The sequence below is a fragment of the Trichechus manatus genome, unplaced genomic scaffold (assembly GCF_000243295.1).
Source record: "Trichechus manatus latirostris isolate Lorelei unplaced genomic scaffold, TriManLat1.0 scaffold00097, whole genome shotgun sequence".
NCBI classification, from domain to species: domain Eukaryota; kingdom Metazoa; phylum Chordata; class Mammalia; order Sirenia; family Trichechidae; genus Trichechus; species Trichechus manatus.
In genome coordinates this window covers 5,750,571-5,770,222 of record NW_004444033.1, presented here as the reverse complement: position 1 = coordinate 5,770,222, position 19,652 = coordinate 5,750,571, and the positions used below count along the sequence as shown (strand labels likewise).

General features: G+C 40.4%; 1 protein-coding gene and 1 long non-coding RNA gene across 3 annotated transcripts in view; one reads left to right on the top strand and one right to left on the bottom strand.

Annotated features, from left to right (window-relative positions):
- Nucleotides 1–19,652, bottom strand: part of MKLN1 (muskelin 1) — a 343,250-nt gene that overhangs the window by 187,192 nt on the left and 136,406 nt on the right. The window lies entirely within an intron of this gene.
- LOC111821682 (uncharacterized) lies at nucleotides 1,274–18,694 on the top strand. Its single transcript, XR_002825024.1, has 3 exons — nucleotides 1,274–1,628; nucleotides 17,985–18,115; nucleotides 18,669–18,694. It is a non-coding gene; the product is annotated as an uncharacterized LOC111821682 (long non-coding RNA).

Here is a 19,652-nt window from a genome sequence, read left to right as displayed (position 1 = left end):
TTTGCAGACCACCCCAAGGAGGAAAAGGCAGGGGATAATTAAGACAATATAATAGCTGAGCATTGGTGTTTCCTCAGGAACTTTGATTCATTCGATAAATATTTATCAAAGGACTACCATGTATAAAGTACGGTCCACAGATGCTAGGAAAACACACACACACGCACACCCCCCCCCCACATACATAAACTACATGCACACACATACACACATATACACACAAAGAATAAGCCCTGATCCCAAGTAATTCTCATATAATGGGATGAATGCTTTTTATAAAAGCAATATGCTATGGGACCAGAAAGAAGGAAATGATTAACTCTATCGATGGGAGCTCCACCAAAAAAGTCACAGTTCAAGCTGGTCTTTTAGGAGTTCGTCAGGCAGAGGCAAAGTAAAGAGCGTTCTGGGACCAAGAGAAGTAACTTTGCCTGAGCTGTTGCCAAGTAAACCACACCCTTAGCTCAGTCCTATTGTATCCATGGGTGTTCCCATTTGCACAAAGACCTATTTTTATTCATTATCCTCATAGCTACTTTTTCAGAGAGGGAGAAAATGCTGACTCCTTCCCTATTTTGCATCTAGGTATTTTATATGTCAAAGAAAGAAGATTATCAGGAGAGAAAGTGAAGGTTGACTTCTGTCGAATAATGACGAGCCCAAATATTCATCTAATACTGAGTTAAAATAGAAACTCATACCTTTCCTGAGCTTCTTCCTCATTTTGGAAAATCGAGTTAGAGTGAGAGTATGGGGGTATCATGCATTTATAGCCTAGAGAAAAGCAGGCAAGAAATGAGGACAACCCTTTGTCTCACTGCCCCAAACTAGGAGGCCTTTATTTGTGGTCCTTCCAGTGAGGATACGGTTCAGAAGTGAGGAGGCTTTTAAGGAGTGCCCACAGGCTGCTGGTTGGCTGAGGCGCCTCTGCTTGGCATGGAGCAGCTTCAGTAAAGGCTCCTTGAGTGGAATTGTGGCAGAGGCCCTTTTTCCTCCCCTAGGCTGACCTTCAAAACACTCCCCGGGAAGCAGCTCTGTCCCGGGCCCCGCCCTACTTCTCTCCCAGGCCAGCCCTGCTAGGCCTGGGAGACCAGAGCGGCCTTCTTAGGAGTGGGAGGAGAAAACTCTTGGGAAAGCAGCCAGGACAGAGGAAAAGACTGGCCTAAACCCACCAAGGGCAGAGGGTTCCCTAGCCTCACCCTGCTGCTTCCACTGGTAAAGGGGAAGCTGGGAAACCAGTTCTAGCACCAGAGTACACATCACTCCTCCGTGTTTTCTCAAGAAGTCTCTACCTCCCAGACCCTGCCAGGAAGCTGGTGGCATTTCACGAGGTAGTAATAACAAGGACAGAGCGTTCTAGCCTGCTGGAGCCTGTTGGCCGGTCACTCTTTCCATTGCCTTTTGTTTTCATGCATCATTCCCCTCACTTGCTTCTCAGATTCCTCAGGGCTTTGAAAAAGCCACAAATGCTCCACACAGTGACAACACCCAGCGGGCTGGCAGGCATCGCGACACGCACCCTGCCCTAAGCGATGGCACACATGCAAACCCTGATAACTGACACCCAGCCACACACCCAAGAAGAGGCAACAGACGGCTTCCAGAAAGCTCCCCATTCACTGACAAAGGTAGGACTTTAGAGTAAGTACTACCCGGTGGACTGGTAAATCTTAGCCCTGTTTTATTCAAAATGCATCTGTAAGAGATGTTGGGCAGTGCTACTTCTTCACTCTTCTCTCAAGGATCTAAATGCAGCCAACATAGAAGTTACTAACAAAGAAAGGCCTCGCTACATCAACTTGTACATTAATATATTAGATTGCATATACATACATGGAACTGAGGCTCTCAGCCCTACTTATGTTTCAGTATCGCCTGTGATCCGTGTCAAACCAGACTCCAGAACTACCCTATCAGAATCTATGAGAATAACCACTTGCCATCAAGTCATTTCCAACTCATGCTGACTCCATGTGTGTCAGAGTAAAACTGTGCTCCATAGGGTTTTCAATGGTTGACTTTTTGGAAGTAGATTGCCAGGACTTTCTTCTGATCTATCAAAATAGGGCCCAGATGTGTGTATTTTTAAAAAACTTGACAGTATTTGGTTAACATGTGGAACATCAGGAATTCTCATATATCATTCGTGAGAGTGAAAACTGGATTAACTACTGTCTGCTAATCAAAAGGTTGGCGATTCGAACCCACCCAGTGGCTCTGTGTGAGAAAGACCTGGAAATCTGCTTCCATAAAGATTATAGCCAAGAAAACCCTACCAGGCAGTTCTACTCTGTCACATGGGGTTGCTATGAGTTGAAATCAGCTGGACGGCACCTAGCAACGGTATCAACTGTGGAGAGTAGAAAAATCTAGTGAAGTTAAGAATGTGCATATCATATTCCCTAGGAGAACTCTCACACGTGTGCCCGAGGAGACATACACAAGGACATTAATTACATCATTATTTGAAATAGCAAAAAAATAGCAATAACGAATATCCATCCACAGGAGAATAGATTCTAGAATACTTATACAATGAGGTACTATATTGCAGTTATAAAGATTAGTTCTATAAGTATCACGTGGATAAATATCAAAAACATAATGTTGGAAAAAAAGTTGCAGGAAAATATGTTCACTATTTACATACATAAACACCCAAAACATATATATTGTATAGTAAAAAAAGTATAACAACATGTACAGGATGAATTCCTACCATCTTTAAGAGATTGGTTACCTTTGGGGAAAGATGGGATGGAAAGGCCTTTTCTTGTAAGTAAAATGTTTTACTTATTTAAAAAATCTTAATCAAACATAGCAAACTGTTAGAATTTATTAAACATGGATAGTGGATACATGACCCACAGGTAACTCTGAAGGTCATCTAGAGCAGAGAATTCTTTTCAGATTCTTAGGATTCTCAAAAATTGAAAATAAAAGGCTGTTCTACATAGTGAGCTATCCCTATAAACAAAGATGACACTACTGAGCCCTGTCAGTAATGTATGCACTATGAGATTTTTTTTTTATTAATAAAGGATGTGTTGTGCACATCCACCCACCTTCTCTTGTCCAGGCATGCCTGTGACCTCCTGCATTTGTGAGCTACCTAAATCGAGTCAGGGTGCAGTGGAATGGAGATAGGGATTGGTGCACATGTGGGTATCATCATTATGACCATATCCAGAGGTTTTCAAACTTTAATGAAAATCAGAATCATCTGATAAAATTATTAATAGATCTGTCCATGCCCCACCCCCTGAGAATATGATACAGTAGTTCTGAGGTGGACTCAGGAATACTTTTAAAAGGCTGGTCAAGAGATTTTGATGATCAGTCAGTCGGGTTTGAGAACTGATGATGACTAACCAATGTTATGTTCTATTAATGCTTTCAAAGACATTGAGTAGGGAGAGAAACGGGAGAAAAAAAGGCAAGAAATGAAAGGAGAAAAGGGAGGAAGTAGGAAGGGACAAGGGAGACTTCAAATCCAGTTGAAATCCTTCCTATTTTTCCTAGACCTCTCCAACCTTGAATTGTTCCTCTATCATCTAAACTGTGCTAGAACTCTAAGCATATATAATGTTCATTTGGCAATTATGTACTTCCCTATATATTGCTGTAATAGACTATTATTTACTCAATAGGTTTATATCTTGTTTCTTGAATTAGGCTATAAGCTTCTTAAGGACATGGACCATATCTTGTTCACCTCTGTATTTTCTATAATGCCTAACACAATGCCTTGCACAGAGTTCAGCAGTGTGGCAGAATATAAGATCAATAAACAAAAATCAATTGTATTTCTATATACTAGCAATGAAAATCTGAAAACGAAATTTAAAAGCAATCCCATTTACAATAGAAACAAAAAGAATTAAGTACCTAGAAATAAAGTTAACAAAAGAAGTGCCAAACTTAAATAGTGAAAACTACAAAACATTGTTGAAAGAAAGGAGACCTAAATAAATGGAATGATATCCCATGTTCAAGGATTGGAAGACTTAACACTGTTAGGATAGGAATACCCCCCAAAATGATCTATAGATTCAATGCAATCCCTATCAGAATCCCAGCTGTCTTTTTTTTTAATGTAGAAATTGACAAGCTGATTTTAAAATTCATACAGAAATGTAACCCAGAATAGCCAAAACAATCTTGAAAAGGAAGAACAATGTTGGAGGACTCACAGTTCCCTATTTCAAAACCTACAACAAAGCTACAGCAACCAAGACAGTGTAGTACTGGCTAAGGATAGACATATACATCAATGGGATAGAACTGAGAATCCAGAAATAAACCTTCACATTTATGGTCAATTGATTGTTGACAATGGTGCCAAGACAATTCAATGGGGGAAAGAATAGTCTTCAACAAATGCTACTGGGACAGATGGTTCCTTACCTCACACCATATACAAAAGTTAACTCAAAATGGATCAAAGATCTAAATACAAGAGCTAAAACTATAAAACTTCAAGAAGAAAACATAGGAGTAAATCTTTGTGACCTTGGAATAAGCAATGGTGTCTTAGATATGTCACCAAAAGCAGAAGGAATAAAAGAAAAAAAATAATTTGGATTTAATCAAAATTAAAACTTTCATAATTCAAAGGACACTATCAAGAAATTGAAAAGACAACAAACAAAATGGGATAAAATATTTATACATCATATATTTACAAGGGACTTCTATGCAGAGTATCTGTCAGTGGAGGCTTACATGTTGCTATGATGTTGAACAGATTTCAGCAGAGCTTCCAGACTAAGATGGACTATACAGAAAGCCTGGAATCTGCTTCCAAAGATCAGCCAATGAAAACCCTATTGATCACAAGAGTCCAGTGTGTAGGACCCATCAGCATCAGTCAGTGTTTCTTTCTGTTGTGCACCGAGTCGCCATGACTTGGGGGCCAACTCAATGGCAGCAAACAACAACAACATTACAACTCAATAATAAAAAGACAAATAACCCAATTAAAAAATGGGCAACGCATTTGAACAAAAATTTCTCCAAAGAAGATACACAAATGGCCAATAAGCACATGAAAAGATGCTCAACATCTCTTATTAGTCATTAGAGAAGTACAAATCAAAGCCACTTAAGATACCTCCTCACACCTACTAGGATGGCTAATAATATGAAAGACAGACAATAACAAGTTTTGGCAAGTGTGTAAAGAAATCGGAACCCTCATACATTGTTAAGGGGAATGTAAAATGGTGCAGCAACTTTGTAAAACAGTTTGGCAGTTCCTCAAAATGCTAAATATAGAGTTACCATATGAATCAGCAATCCACTCCGAGGTATATACCCAAGAGATATGAAAACGTAAGTCCACCCAGCTACTTGCACATGAATGTTCTTAGCAGTATTACTTACAATAACCAAAAAGTGGAAACAACCCAAATGTCCATCAACTTATGAATGGAAAATAAAATGTTATATCCATACAGTTGAATATTATTTGGCAATAAAAAATGAATACTGATACATGCTACAACATAGATGAACTTTGAAAACATTATGCTAAGTTAAAGAAACCAGTTACAAAAGACCGCATAGTATATAATTCTATTTATGTGAAATGTTCAGAATAGACAAATTTATAGAGACAGGAAGTAGATTAGTGGTTGCCTGGGACTTGGGTGACTGTAGGGGTAGGGAGTGGGAAGGGGGAGTGACTGCTAATGGGTATGGGCTTTCCTTTGGGGGTGTTGAAAACATTCTAAAAATTAGACAATGGTGATGGTTGCACAACTCTGTGAATATACTAAAAACCATTGAATTGTACATTTTAAATGGGTTAGTTTTATGGTATGTGAAATATATCTCAATAAAATTATTCAGATTGAGAATATAACCCAGTTTTGAATTATAGCTCTGTCACTTACTGTTTCTGAACACACCAAGCTCATTTCCCTCTCAGGACCTTTGCATTTGCTATTACCTCAAGTCCTCGTATGATTGGCTTCTTCTCATCATTCAGGTCTTCTGACTTCCTTGTCTAGTGTGCAGTCTCCTCCCACCCCTGTCAATTGCTATCAGTTACCCTATTTCGTTTTTATCATGGGATTACTCACTATATGAAATCATTTTATTTCTAAATTTACTAGTTTCTTATCTGTCTCCTCGACTAGAGTGTAAGCTCCATCAAAATAGTAACCTTGTCTGTCTGAGTCACTATGTATCCTTACTTCCAAAACAGTGTCTGGCACACACTAATCAATCAATAATACTTTTTGGATGTTGGATGAATGGAAGGTGGTTAACCTCCAAGTTTCACTTAATCTCTCTAAATCTTCATTTTTTAGCTACAAAATGGAATAACAATAACACCCTATAGGATTGCTGTGAGGATTGAATAACATAGTGAATGCAAAAACACAGCTTGTAGTAGACATTTAATAAATTTTAATTATTGTTACTCCTTCTACCACTATTATTACTCTATAATTAAAATGGTCCAGATAAGGATGATCACTCGAACTAAGGCATTGCCAATGGAAAAAGAGTTTCTGGGTCCCACTTTCTTTTTTTTAATTTTCATTATGTTTATTTTGACAGTTACCCTCTATGTATGTCAGGAGAGACTCCTTGTCCATTTATAATGGTGATACAATATCTTTTAAAAATTTAAGTTAAAAAAATTTTTTGCAATATTTTTTTATTTTCCTTTTTTTATTGTGCTTTAAGTGAAAGTATACAGCTCAAGTTAGTTTCTCATACAAAAATTTATACACACATTTTTACGTAACCCTAGCTGCTGTCTCTATAATGTGACAGCACATTCCTCCTTTCCACCCTGGATTTCCCATGTCCATTCAACCAGTTCCTGTCCCTTTCTGCCTTCTCATCTCGCCTCTGGACAGGAACTGCCCATTTAGTACTCATGTATCTACTTGAACTAAGATGCACACTCTTTACGAGTATCATTTTATGTCTTATAGTCAGTCCAGTCTAATCTTTGTCTGAAGAGTTGGCCTCAGGAATGGTTTTAGTTCTGGGTTAACAGAGAGTCTGGGGGCCATGTCTTCCAGGGTTCCTCCAGTCTCAGTCAGACCATTAAGTCTGGTCTTTTTACTAGAATTTGAGTTCTGCACCCTACTTTTCTCCTGCTCTGTTAGGGACTCTTTGTTGTGTTCCCTGTCAGGGCGGTCATCGGTGGTAGCCGGGCACCATCTAGTTCTTCACATCTCAGGCTGATGCAGTCTCTGGTTTATGTGGCTATTTCTGTCTGGGTCCCACTTGCAAGGCTAGACAAACTTGCATTCAAGGCCTTTAGAATTTGGCCCTTCCTTAAACTAACTCACTACATAACAGCTCTAGTTATTATTGTTTGGATCACCTGGATTATCACGAAGAAAAAAGAAAAGAAAGAAGGAAAAGGAGAAAGAAAGAAAAACTAAAGAAAAATGACCCCAAAAGAAGGGAGAGAATGGGAAGATCTTGTATTTGTTGACCATAATCTATTCGTTTTTATCTACTTATTAAATATTGCAAGGAGCCCTGGTGGTGCAGTGGTTAAGCACTCAGCTGCTAACCTAAAGTCAGAGGTTTGAACCCAACAGCTGCTCCATGGGAGAAAGATGTGGCAGTCTGTTTCCATAAAGATTACAGCCTTGGAAACCCTATGAGGCAGTTCTGTTTTGTCCTATAGGGTCACTATGGGTCAGAATCAACTCAATGGCAACAAGTTATTAAATATGCCACAAGAATTTATCAAGCTTCCACTGAGTATAAATATAGTAGCCACTTGGTATTTGACTCTTCCTTGGAGACTTAAAAGATCCATGTCATATAAGAGTTGAAGCATAAATGTGAACCATATGTAGAGTGAGGCTGGTGTGTGGAAGCATATAGCTAGTGAGTGACTTTTACCTACTGATCAGCATCGACATCTAAGCCTGTTGCATGTATAGTAACCCTCCTTTAAAGTCAGACGGAGGCTCTGAAAGTTATCCTTTACTGTATTTTGTGAGTGAAATGATATGATAGAGTGGCGTATCAATATGAAAAGTTTTGATTAAACTGCAATATGTGTTCCTGAGTGGCCCCAAAACTTCAGTGGTTTACAACAGAGGTTTATATCTTATTCATGCTGCTTGGCCCTCGTAAGTCTGCTGTGGCTCTGCTCTAATTTATCTTCACTCAGACTCAGATTGATGGAGCAGCTATGATCTGAAACATGACCAGTTGTCATGGAGAGGGAAAAGAAAGATGGTGAACCACACACTGCCCAAAAGTGCTACACATTATTCCCACCCACATTCCACTGGCCACAGCAACAGGGTGAGGAGATATAATTATCCAACAGGAAGAGGCGTTGCAGGGAGGAAAACTGGACTGTTTGGAGAAGAATACCACGATTTACCACAAATTGTCTTCACAAATTTAGAAATTTGAAAGTGCCTGAGAAGGCCTTCCTTCTAAACATCTACAATCTCTCATACTTTTTTTGGTAGGGAAAAAATAAGCACATATGAAATCGGATAATAAGTACAATATAATAAATTACCAGGTACAAGAAAATACACAACACATTCTAGAGTCTAGCCCTAAGGAAAATGCAAGTAGAGGAATGAGAAGCCCTTTGAGAAGTCCAGCTTTCAAGAGAATGTCATTTAGATGATGTTTCTCTCGAACCTGCAGATTCTTCCTGGCCCTCTTGGGCACTCCAGTAACAGGACAATTCCACTAATTTCTCTTGGGACTGAAGCATTCTGTCTTTCAGGAAATTGGTGAATTACAGGGTTGATGACTTGCTGAAATGCTGGGAAGATACTGGGTAGCTGCGACTGTAGTAGTGATGTCACTGTATTGTTAGGAGATGAAATATTTGTTTATTAGTATGTCTTATGGCTACTCTTTTCCCCAAATCTGGAGCCCCAACCACTCAGGGCTTCTTTAAAGAAGTCTAGTTCTTCTGTGTGTGCAGCAATGATGTGGTCTTTAAGAAAGGCGTATGCTTCAAATTGTGGCTTTTTGCAGCAGTGGTAATGGGAGGCATCTTCTGATCACCCATGTTATCAATTATTACATATGTGAGAAATCTCCAGAAGATGGAGTACTGGGCTACAGTTCCCACGCACAGGCCCCTGTAGAGCCCTGGCCTTTGGGGATGCTCATCAACCTTTATTCACCAACCTGAAAAAAGGTAACTACTTAGAAGAAGATCTCACCAGACTCTTGGGATTTTCATGAATTTGTAGAAATGTGCTTCAAACCAGGGAAAATGTCATTTTAAATGATGTTTAATTACTTAGAACTTTTCATAACATGGAGAAATGATTATTATTTCATTATTTCCTTGCTATGTTTATTAAGTAAAAAAAAAAAAAAACAGCATGCAAAATTAAAATGTATAGATAGAATCATCCTGTGTAAAAACATGCATAGAAGAAAGACTGGATAGAATATATTCAAAGTTCATATTAGTTGTTCTTTGCAATGAGATTATGGGTTATTTTTGTTTATTCTTTATGCCTCTCTGTTTCTGAATTGTCCATAGTGAGCAGGTATTAAATTTATAATCACAAAAATATGTGTATTCTTTTAAAGATTAAAAAGTTAGGGCAGAGGGCATAGGACTTAAAGCTAGGATCAAGTCACCTCCAGGAGATACAGCTCTGGGGCTCACCAGTCAGGTCAGAGTTCTGCTGGAACCCTGCTGCCCACCTGTCCTCTTATGTTGGGCCCTGGGATGCTGCCTTATGTCTGCAGTGCCCTCCTGTTAGAACCCAGTTCTGTGGTCAGACCTGTAACTCCTCTTAGGCCTTTCTTTCCGGATTCAGGGTGCTCACCACCTCTTCTCTACCAGTGACTCAACCCAGCCTCTCCTTCCATCCCCCACACCTGTCCCATAACCTTTCCTACTCTAAGGCTGCCCACAGCTGCACATTGACACCTGTGACCTCTGTGAGCAAGAAGGCTGGAAAGAAATATGCACAGAGGTGAATGGGAGGGGACAAAAGAAGAGAAACACTGGGGGAACAGCTTCTGAGGCCTCCTTTACTGTGTAGGTCTGATGCTTCTGGCCTCTCTCTACCTCTCTCTTCTCCCTCCTTAGAGGAGTGGCTTCATCTGACTGGGGAGATACGAAGTAAAGTAACACAGGGCCTGCTCAGCCTAGCACGTCCTTCCTTCCTTCTGTGGCATCTACCTGCCCACAGTGAGGACATCAGGTTGCCTGGCTCCTCCAGGGGCAGGGTCCCTGTCCCATCCCAGCCCCTCCCCACTGTGGGAGGGCCTGTCCTGGTGAAATGTTACTTGTGGCTGGGTGAACAAGTCTGCCTAACTCTGCGACTCTTCTAGCAGTCCCATTAGCTCTTACAGTAAACAGCCTGTATCAGTAATCAGGACGGTATTTTGGTCATCAGACATCTTTGGTCTGCTTACTCCTTTGTGTCATCCCTCATCTTGACGAGAGCCCAGCATGGGGATTGGAGTAAGGGATGCTATTAATGGGAATTTCTCATTCAAAAAGGAAATAAAACTTCTTAAGAGCCAACTATGAGCCCAGCACATGTGTTAGCTTATTTAATCATCACAACTACCCTCCAGTAGTTGACATTGTTTTCCCATTTCACATTCAGCGAAACCTGTGAAATCCGGAAACTGTGTAAGACAGAAACTTGTCAGAGAAGGAAAACAATATATTAGTATTTTAGAATATTAGTAGGACAGTATTAGTATTTTCCACTAATAGAGAGTGATAAAAAAGTGGTAAGACTGTACCCTGCCAAAGGTGGAAAACTTGCAAGACCTGGGAAAACAAGGCAGTAGTTCCATCGAGTTCCGGCTCTCACAGGTTTCACTCTATAAGAAACTGAGGCTCAGAGAGCTGAAAAAGCTTGCCCAAGGTCACCCAGGTAGTAAGAGGCAGAGGTGTCTCTGATATCAAAGCCCTAGCACTTTCGATTGCATGAGAGCTTGTCTTTGGGTGCTACCAGGACACTCCTCTGGGACTGAGGCAACAACCTCCTCTTCATTAATATATCGTCCTAACCAACTGAGCTATCAGTCAAGCAACGTTCAAGCCAGCAAAGGTGATACAATTAAAGGACAAGGAACAAGGCGATTCTAAACCTCTAGACCTGAAAACATCAAGAAACCTATATTTTTTCCCCCAGATTTCCTGGAGACTTTTGGACAAGTGACCCCTCCTGCCCCCAACTTGTGCTTGGCTTCCCAGTTGTGAAATAATCCAATATTACCCAGTCCTACTTAAGTCAGGCTACATGTCCTTTTTCTCTGACGCTGGCCTCAAATAATTGTCCCTTCACCCCCACTTGCTGTTTTAAAAATGTATGTCATATTGCCTTGGGTAACACATGGAGTAAAAGTAATTATAATGAATAATGAATCAGCTTAACAATATCTGGAAACCAGAAGTGGTGAATTGATGAGCAGAAAATGATATTAAAATGCCAGTCATAAGTGGCTGACCCTTTAGAACAGACAAGCTGAAAAAGATGTTTTGATCTGACCCCTGAAGGACAGTCAGCTGGCGGCTGAACCACAGTCACCGAGAGGGCCAGCCAACTCCCTAGATGCCAGGGGTAGGCAGCATTTCCAGGAGCTCAAACCACTGCTACTTTCTTCTCCTCTTCTCAACAAAAGCTCAGAAAGTGCAAGGGCACCCCATAGGCCATGAAGCACATTCCTGATTGTCCTCTGGGGAAATCTGATGCTGAAAAGTGGACCTTTTCCAAAATAGTGGTTTGAGCCAGATGAGGAATTAGACAACAGTCTTCTATGGAAAATACCCTGTCTCCAAGTCCCCAATGTCTTCATTAGGGAACTGAAGCACAGCACACCAGCTGGTCTCAACGGCTTTGAAGCACTGAGGTATAGTAGAAAGAGCAATGCTCTGGGGCTGGCGACAAGAGATTCGCCTTCCAGTCCCCAGCTCGGCCAAGGTTAGCTGAGTGACCTTGGCAAAGGTACTTAACCACTCTGGGCCTCACTTTCCTCATGTCTTAAATGAAGTTTGACTGAACTATGATGTCTTCTGGTTCTAAAATCTTACATATTTTCATCTTTGGATTAGCATCTTCCATTTGAAGAGAATAAAAGCAGTTTCTTGGGCATGGTGTTTCTGAGACCCTGTTACTCTAATGATCATGCCTCTCTCCTTTTCAATATCCTATGTTGGCTTCTCTTCCTCCACAGGATTAAAACTAAAAATTTCAGCATGGCATTCAAGGTTGTTTGTAATCAGCCCATGCCTATCTACCTAGCCACCCACCCTTCACTCTCACCAATTGTGTATTTTATATTCTGGATATTTGTAGTTCCTCATAACAGTAACAAATATTTATTGACCACGTAGTCTACGTTAGACACTCACACACTGTTCCCTTTTCTTGGAAGTCTTTGTATTAGTTAAGATAGAGCTCGCTGCTATAAAAAACAAGCTTCAAAATGTTACTACATTGACACAATAGGAGGTTATTTCTTAGCCACGAAACAGTTCAGTATGGCAAGCAGCCTTCCACCCAGGATCCTTCTATTTTGCAGCTCTGCCACCCTGTAAGCCTCAGAGTCCTTATTTCCAGAGCTGGCAGCTGGGGAAACAGAAGGTAAAAAAGGCACACCCACTTCTTAACCTGGCCCAGAAATGATGCACATAACTTCTGCTCACATTCCATTGATGAGAACTGGACATTTGGCTCCATCTAGATACAAGGGAAGGAGCCCTGGTGACGCAGTGGTTAAGGGCTCAGCTACTAAGCGAAAGGTCGGTGGTTTGAACCCACCAGCCACTCTGCGGGAGAAAGATGTGGCGATCTGCTTCCATAAATATTACAGCTTTGGAAACCCTATGGGGCAGTTCTACGCTGACCTACAGGGTTGCTATGAGTTGGAATTGGCACACAATAACAACATCAATAGATACAATGGGACTAGAAATTGGCTGCGACGTTTCCCAGAAGACTTTCATGCTGTGTGGAGAGCACAGATAGTCAATCAAGCATCTCTGAAGCATGCCCTTTCCAACTTGTCCATTTGGCAAAGACATTTTCATCCTTCAAAACTCAGTGCTACCTCCTATGTGAAGTCTTCCTTGGTTTACCTAGGCAGATTTAGGCCCCCTATTCCAATGCTTCCCTGCACTCTGCATGTTTCTTCATTTTGCATATGATTACATTGTACTGTGTACTGTGCGTGCTCATCTACTTATTTGAACCATGAGTCCTTCAGGGCAGGAATCTTGTCTTTTCATTTTTGCATTCCGAAAGATTAGCATAGTGCATAGTGCCTGGTACATAGTAGTTTTACAATAATATTTGCTGAATGAATGAATATTATGAGTGAATGAAAGAATAAAGGAATGAGTAAGGAAAAGAACCTGATTTTTACAGAGGAACAAAGACCTCAGTTTAAAAAAAAATGGTATTGGTGAGTCAAGGTTATCCAGGATGCTAAAAAGAGAATAAGCAAGAAAATGAACAAAAATTATTTGAGGAAGTTAAACTCAATGGGAATGCTAGCCTGTGAGTAAATGGGGACAAATGGATGTCTCTAAAATGGTTGAACTATGAAATCGCTTTTGTAAATTGGTTAATGAGAGAAGCAGGAAGAAAGAGTGCAGACAAGTATGGAGTCATGACAACTAAGAAAATACCAAAAGACAAAATATGTTTTTTTTTTATTTTCTGAGGAAGTATGAGTACAGTTCTTTAAATGTTTATAACACAGTTATTCTCTTCATAGTTTACGCGTGACAAAGTTTGGTTTAGATATCACACATGGCTTCTGCTGGATTACTTGCAAGACTTTGTCAGGAGAACCATTTGATGAGAAGGGAAATGTCAGTGCACAGGCAGCTTCCAATGAGACCTTCTTCCTGGCCTTGGTCCAGGCATCTTGAGGTTCTATGAAGTCCTAAGCATGAACAAGTCAGTGCTCAGTGTGGAATGATTTGTGTTGGTCATGAGGTTGATGCTGATACTGACAGGTAGACATTTTCCAGAAAGTGACCAAGACATTAATGGTAAGTCTAGGTGCTGCAACCTGAAAACAGGACAGCGCATTTATTTTGTACATTGTTGTTGATAAACAAGAACTATCTGCCGATGCTGAGGAGGTATCTATTCCCCTTTGTGGCAGAAAGTGTTTTGCACTGGGCACTCAGCTAGACTACAATTCCTAGCGTCTCTTGTATTTGGGCAGAGCCATGTGACTGAGTTCTGGCCAATAGATTGTGGATTGAAGTGATGGATGCCACGTCCAGGACTGGCCATAAAAAGCCTCCCGTGCAGTCCTCTGCAGACTCTCTTTCCCCATGCACTGGCTGAATGGAGAGGACTCAGAACCTAGAGGAAGATACAGCCACAAGTTGAGAATAGCCTAGGTGCCTGAATTACTGTATAAAATAAACTACCACACCCTACACACCTCCACGCCCACCAATCCGTACTGGGCTGTGACAATAACAATACATTTTTATTGGGTCAAATCACTGAAATTTTGAGATCATATGTTACAGCAATTAGCCTATCCTGACTAAAACAATCCTACTTCCCAACTTTCCTCTTGGTTGCAAATAGGAAGAGAGGCTAGGTAAATTTCTGGAGTCTCAGTGCCCCATTTTCAAGGGGGTAAAAAGTAAGCTATGACGGTCTTCTAACTTACCTCATTCCTTCCCTTACCCTTTCTCTTCAACAAACTTCATCTTCTTTCCCTTTTCCCAAGACACTCCATTCCTTGTTCTTCCCACCTTACATCCCAATGTCTTCATAAACAGATAGGTAGTCAGGAGCAGACCTGGTACTTCTTGAATCTCATCACCAGAGCTATGTCAAAATGATGTAGCAACCAAGCAGATAAACAGGTGGGCTTAAGGAAATGTTGCCAAGGTATATTCAGGGAATTGAGTATCTCCCTCAAGATAGGTGACCCTATGTACAAAAGAATGAGATGTTACGTAGGGTTGCCATGAGTCAGAGCCAACCTACAACAACTAACAACAACTCAAGATAGGATCCTTTCATCAAAACAAAGGATGTGGGACTTCCTTGTCTATCCCCTAGTCAAAGCCCTAAGAACTTGGTAGGCATTCCCAAGGGGGACTGAGTGTTGCCATGTACAGCTATGTTATGGGAGTGCTTCCCAACCTCATCTTCCAATGGTCAGATTCATTATTTTCCTGAAGGATTGTGTGTTTTAAAAAGATATTTGTCTACCAAATAAATTACATTTATAACAAAAACATATTAAGCATTTATAATGTACAAGGTTTGTATTAATGAGTGCTTTACATACATTATATGTAAGTCCTCACAGTAGCTTGAAAATAGAAACTATTAGCCCCATTTTACTGATGAATAAACTGAGGTTTAGCAATGTTAAGTAAATTGCCCAAGTCTTATTGCTAGAAACTAAATTCTGGTGGGTCTCACCTCAATACCCATATTCTTTCCAATATACTCTACCTTACAGACAGACAATACGCACAGCTGCCAATCAGAACTTCTTTTCAGCATGAGATAGAGTTCTCACAATGGGTTTGTGTGGCATAAAATTCCCCCTCACCCTTTCCATACTAACCATTCCCCCTCACCCCGAAAAGAAAATAAACTTTCCATTATTTAAGTCTGCCTGTTCAAGGCTCTATTGTGGATTAACATACAATATTTTCTAGGCTTTTTTGAAGTACTGAAATAGTTCAAGTAATTCCATTACTATCCTTCTAGAACTCTAAGGGTCTAGAGAACCCAAATTGGGAACTGGAGGTGGTAGTTCAAAACAAATAGGAGTTGGGGAGAGGGGAGTTCAGAACATAGTCCTACTAAATGGGGTCTTGGAGACCCAGGCACAGCCCATTCTCCTCTGGAATTCTTCTCCTGCTTGGATTCTATTGAGCAGTCAGTGATGAACCATGGGCTGATACGAAGCAGGGGAATTCTTCTGGAACAAAACTTAGTAGTGGGAGTCATTGAAGCATACCAGCCTAGGATAATGAATGGCAAAAGGAGGGAAGAAAACAGAATGGGTGGGGAGGGAGAGAAACAAAAAGAGAGGCAGAAGAAGAAGGAAGAGAGAAGAGGAAAATAAGGGAGTGTACATAAAAGGGAGGAAGAAGAAAAGAGAAAGGGGAAAGGATGGATGACCCATTACATGTTGAGCCTCATAAACAACTGTTAAGGTCTTCGTCAACAAATGTAGTAACCCCTCATGGAGTTCGTAGGCATGTGTTACTAGGTCCCCTGGGAGTGGTATCATTGAAGAACTATTTCCTCAAAGGGACCTTTGCCACCTCTGAACTCAACTTGTAACTTTGAAGACAGACTCTATAAAAAATTACAGAATAAATGGAGAAAGGAATATTACCAATTCCAGCCGCAAAATACAAATTGATAGTCTAGTATCCTAAGGTTAGGTGTGTCCCACGTGAAGAAAATTCGCAACAGTTTCCCTATCCGTGTGCTAACAAAAAAACAAAAATAAAAACACACAAAAAACAACAACAAAGATTCTTTGGGAATCCATAAAGATAGGGCAACCCTGAGCAGAGCTATAAAACAAAAGTGTTTATTTGAAGATTAAAAATAACTCATTTTCCTTAGACCCAAAGTCTTAGTTTAAATAATGAAGTCCTTTAGCTTAGTTGCTTATATTTTCAATGGATCAGTTATTCGTTTTATGCTAGCTGAACGATAAGAGGTAAGCATCAAAAAGAACAGATATATATATTTTCCTTACTCAAAAATTTAGAGTACTCAAGAAACCTCTGAAGACCTGTTTATTCTGCATCCAAAAAAAACGCCCTTCCTTAGTTTTTTTTTCTAGAACCTCAAGTGGTTTCTGCATGTGGAGGGGGTGGGGAGGTTGAGGGTGGAAGTGGGGAAGTTATTTTAAAATGCCATAAAAGATTCTTCTGAATCTGAATTCCCATAGTGTTCTGACTGTCTTTAATAAGTGTTAGCAAAAGGATCTATTTATCCAAGGTTAGATTCTGGCTAAGTTTTCAATTGCAGAGTACCTTTTCCCTGGATCCAGAGAAAAAGTAGTCTCTGCTAGACCTCATATTCCAGAAACTTCTGCCCTGATTATTCACCCTCAGAGATAAACTCCTGTGTCTACTCCGTAAAGAGGATAATACCTCAGTCTTTATCCTCTTATCCTTTGTACAGGATAAAGGCTGTCTCCTAGCTGCCAGGCAATTCCTTGGAGCACCTTTATCTGAACATTGAAAGTAGGGATAATCATTAAAAAAAGTGACAATAGTCAAGTCCTCATTAAAAACAAAACAAAAATATTTTTTAACAGGTGATCAATCTTAGCCTTGAGAATAATGGGACAACTGGACAATACAGCCTAATATGATGCAATGGGAAGTACACAGCATTACCTATGAAGAATTCTTACCAAAATGTTTAACCTCATTCTCATACAACCTTTAGATAAAACTTCCAGTATACAAGAAATATAGAGGGTACAGGAACATGTTTAACAACACCATGAGGAAACAATCAGACAAATCTAGAGACTGGGACATTCTGCAGGACAATTAGTCCAGAGTCTTCAAGAAGTCAGTTGTCATGAAAAAAAAAAAAAGTATGTGGATGTGCAGAGAGGAGAAAGTTCTAGATTAGAAGCCTGAAGAAACATAACAATCAAGTGAAATCTGTGGATCTTGTTGAGTTATTAGCTGTAAAGGACATCTGGGGAACAAATGGGAAAATCTGAATGTGAATGGGTATTAAATGCTGTTGAAAAATTATGTGAATTTTGTTAGGTGTGATAATGAAATTGTGTTTATGTATCAAAAATACGTTTATTTTTTAAAGCTGAATGTTGAAATATGTAGGGATGAAACAGCATGATGTCTATAACTTACATTAAGTTACTTCAACAAACAAATAAGAAAGAAAAGAAGAATATATGGCAAGTTTCAGCAATCATTTGATCTAGGTAATCGATACTAGGTGTCCATTATGCTTACTATTCTGTCTCCTTTTTATATGTACCAGAATTTTGCAAGGGAGAAGAGAACCATGGATAAATCACCTCTCTGTACAACAAAGCAAACTGATTGGAGTTCTGAATTGGAAACATGAGTTACCCTGAGATAGTGCTCTCTGGAAGGCCAAACTTTCTAAAGGTAAGAAGGTGGGTAGCACAGGATGACTATTGGTGGTCACAGTTATGAGTGTCTAACAGGTGCTACATGTGATAAAGCAGCCAAAAAGAAAGTTCACAGGAGTAGACAAAACATTTCAACCCCAAACCTGAACACAGGAAGTCTGTACAGAGAAACATTGCTCCCAGTTCTAACCGGCTCCCCAGCTACCCCCACAATCTCCCGGGGGTTTGGGCTACCTAATCATACTTAAAGACCAGACTGTTGCATTTCTGGAAGTCTTAACAGAAGAAACACTAGCTGCAACAATGGGCTAAAACATAGCAATGATTGTGGGGATGGTGCAGGGCTGGGCGGTGTTTCCTTCTGTTGCAAGAGGGGCTGCTATAAGTCTGAACCAACTCAACAGCACCTAACAACAACAGAATAGAGGAAAAGGGACTATCTTCATCAAAGGCACCTGGTAGATCATTTCCCTTTCATAAATCAATGCACCAGAAAGCAAGTCATTAGGTTGTGTCCCTTCTATATTGCCATGAAATTTATTTCCATTCTTGTTCTTCTCCATGAATAGAAATGGAGCGTAGCTTGGCTCAGGAAAGAAGAGAGAAGAGGAAAGAATGAACACACGAGGCACTAATAAAGTAAAGCTCTGGCATTGTCAATGGATGGCTTCCCCTGCCCAAAATATCTGATAACATCTGCAGTGCACTTCATTCATACCAACAACAGTAACCTTGCTATAAAACACAAATCACTTTAATCATTCTGTAATTTCCTTTGAGAGTAAAATCTTACTTAGAAATCTTGAAATAACCAGCTTCTTCTGATGGGTCTTAGATTTGCAAGGAACTGTGGAGAATTCTTATTCACAGAAGGCTTCTGCTCAACTTGTGTTTGACCTTGTCTTCTCCACTACCTGCAACTATATCTCTGTGGCAGGAATCTTCCTCCCTACCAAAGAGCATCTCAGGAGAGGAACCTCTGCCCTTCTCTCTATCTTTTCCTTCTGCAAGAGGAGACAATATATCGGACTGTAGGCACTGGGCCCCATTTACAGGAACTAGAGTCACTGGGTGTTAAAAGGTCATGCCCATGAGTTTGTAACTTTGTCTGTGGTGCTGTCTTCTTTCTTTCTATTTTCTTGATGCTAAAATAGTAAACTAAGTACCCAAGGTTTCTCTCTCTCTCTTACCCTCTCCTCGGTTTCATCTCCCACCTGGGATGAAGTCCAGCCATCTGGTTCTCAACTATTCTCCAAATGCTCTTGGTTGCTCTCCTATCTCTACACCCAGTGGAGGGTGGTAAAATTACAAGATTCATTTTTGGGCTTGTTGTTGTTAGGTGCTGTCAAGTAGGTTCCGACTCATAGTGACCCTACGTACAACAGAATGAAACACTGCCGGGTCCTGTGCCATCCTCACAATTGTTGCTATGCTTGAGCCTATTGTTGCAGCCACTGTGTCAAATCCTTCTTGTTGAGGGCCTTCCTCTTTTTTGCTGACCCTCTACGAAGCATGATGTCCTTCTCCAGGGACTGATCCCTCCTGATAACATG